This window comes from Myotis davidii, unplaced genomic scaffold, assembly GCF_000327345.1.
Source record: "Myotis davidii unplaced genomic scaffold, ASM32734v1 scaffold72, whole genome shotgun sequence".
Lineage (NCBI taxonomy): Eukaryota > Metazoa > Chordata > Mammalia > Chiroptera > Vespertilionidae > Myotis > Myotis davidii.
The window spans coordinates 6947486-6949649 of record NW_006284618.1 but is presented as its reverse complement, the minus strand read 5'-3'; the positions used below and the strand labels follow the sequence as shown (position 1 = coordinate 6949649).

General features: G+C 56.9%; 1 long non-coding RNA gene across 1 annotated transcript in view; it reads left to right on the top strand.

Moving 5' to 3' along the window:
- Positions 1-536: 536 nt before the first annotated feature.
- The window catches only part of LOC107181426, a 7624-nt gene continuing 5996 nt past the window's right edge, over positions 537-2164 (top strand). Inside the window, exons 1-2 of the long non-coding RNA XR_001512127.1 lie at positions 537-547; positions 1893-1901. This is a non-coding gene — a long non-coding RNA (uncharacterized LOC107181426). The remainder of the gene's footprint in view (positions 548-1892; positions 1902-2164) is intronic.

The window sequence follows — 2164 nt, the reverse complement described above, 5'->3', positions numbered from 1 at the left end:
TTTCCCAGCGTACGTTTCTGAACGAGGGCCCGAGGGCTCCACAAATGTGTGACCCTCCCCCAGGGGGCAGGGGCCGTGAGGCCTGAGGACACATGACTGTGGGGCCGGGAAGCCTGAGGGCCCGTCCAGAGCCGAGGTGGCCACTGGGATCGCTGGCCTGACTCAGGGGGCAGGTGGTGAACTTCAGGAAAATCCGTCCCGTGGCTCTGACCTTGAGCTGTCCCCCGAGTGCCGGACCCACTTCCAGGCTGCCCCCACACGGCCAACACCCGACAGGAGCAACTGCTGGGAGAAAGAACCCTGATTCTTTAATTAAAATCGTGTTTGGCTTGTGTTCCAGGCATATTTTTGCATCTTAAATGTTCCTTTTTTCTTTGTCGTTGGGCTTGGCAAATCGATGGCGCCGGCTCGGGGAGACGTGAATGTAATGTTATCTGCGACCCAGATCAGCCCGGAGCGCTTAGTGTGGGCTCGGCTGCCAGCAGCAGCCGCGTTCGGCAGAAGCCAGTGTTTAGCTCGTAATCGTGTAGCGATTGGGACGCGTGTTGTACATGATCTTGATGTAAACAAGGCGCGCTTACTTTTCTGTCTGCATCGACACAAAGGCCCGTGTGTCAGTGTTTTGGAAGAAGGAAATCATCTTGATGATTTCAATCAAAACCAGCGTCGGTGAACGTGGCGTTCTCTTAGGAACAATTACTGTACAAGGTGGAGGGTTGTCTCAGCCCCGCCTCGCAGATCTGTCCCGAGTGTTCCCAGAGAGAGCGGAGGGGGCGGCCTGGGGCCCAGCCACGCCCGCCCGGCCTCGCCCTGGTCCAGGCCAGAGGGGGAGCTGTGTAGGCGGTTCTGTGAGGCAGCCACAGACTAGCTACAAACAGGTAGCCCAGGGTTGGTGACAGGCAGCGTCTCTCCCAGGAGACCCCCGAACCAGCACCCCGAGTGGTGAGCTGCAGACCGTATCAGAGCAAGACCCGATTAGTTCCAAACGGGGGACCTCGGCGGGCAGCAGGCCTGGCGGGGGTGCGTTCCACGTCGTGGGTAGGCAGCCACCCACCCAGGATGGGCCCGCAGCCGTCGGGACTAAACAGCAGGAGGGCTCACAACACCCACGCGAGGCACAACCCTGGAGCCCGGCCTCACCCCAGGCGCCTCTCCAGGCAGCGTCCTGAGGCCTGGGTGATGGGGGGTGGGGAGCCCGTGGGTCCTCTCGGCTTCATCCTGAGCTGCCGGGTGACCTTGGAGAGGTCATTTGGCCCCTCTGGGCCCTGGTTCTTGGACCTGGGAGTCAAGGCATGAAGTGAGGTGCTCCCCATCGAAAACCCAGCGTGGCTGTGAGAAGTAGGCGGGAATGACGGCCCGAATTTAAAAACCTAGAAGTTTCCCACCTGGAGGGGGACCGACTAGGACATGATTTAAAAAATGATGCCTTCCATTTGCTTCCTAAATGCTTAGCACCGTGATCGACTGTAAGAAAGAAAACCCCACGTTCTTAAGGAAGCGCCACATTTTATACCATTACCGCCTCCTCTTCTCCACGGAGGGGCATTAGCAATCTGTTTAGGGCAGAGCGGTGAGAACCGGGCAGCAGCCGCTGCCACCGCCTCTGTTCAGAGGGTTCTGGCCTGCAAACCGAAAAGGCAGGCGAGCCCGGAGGGTGTGGCTCAGTGGTTAAGCATTGACCTATGAACCAGGAGGTCAGGGTTTGATTCCCGGTCAGGGCACATGCCCAGGTTGTGGGCTCGATCCCCAGTAGGGAGCATGCAGGAGGCAGCCGATCCATGATTCTCTCTCATCATTGATGTTTCTATCCCTCTCTCTTCCTCTCTGAAATCAATAAAAACATATTAAAAAGAAAGAAAGGCCGGACCAGGACTAACTGGTAGACAGATGAGCCCTGAGCTGTCGCGGGCACAGGTCCCTGGCTTACCCTCTGGCTCCTCCCATCTCCTCCTTTGGACTCCCTCCCTGTCCCACGGGGACAAAAATGGGTCCTCAAACTCCAATGTCTGATTTCAAATAAAATAAAATAGCCAGAGGGACTATTACAATGGGCCCGGGAGCCACAAAGACAGCACCACTCAGCTCCTTCCATCTCCTGATAATGAATAAAATCACACAGCAATTTCCCCCAAATACATTTGTCAAAGGCCCAACATTAGGAGCC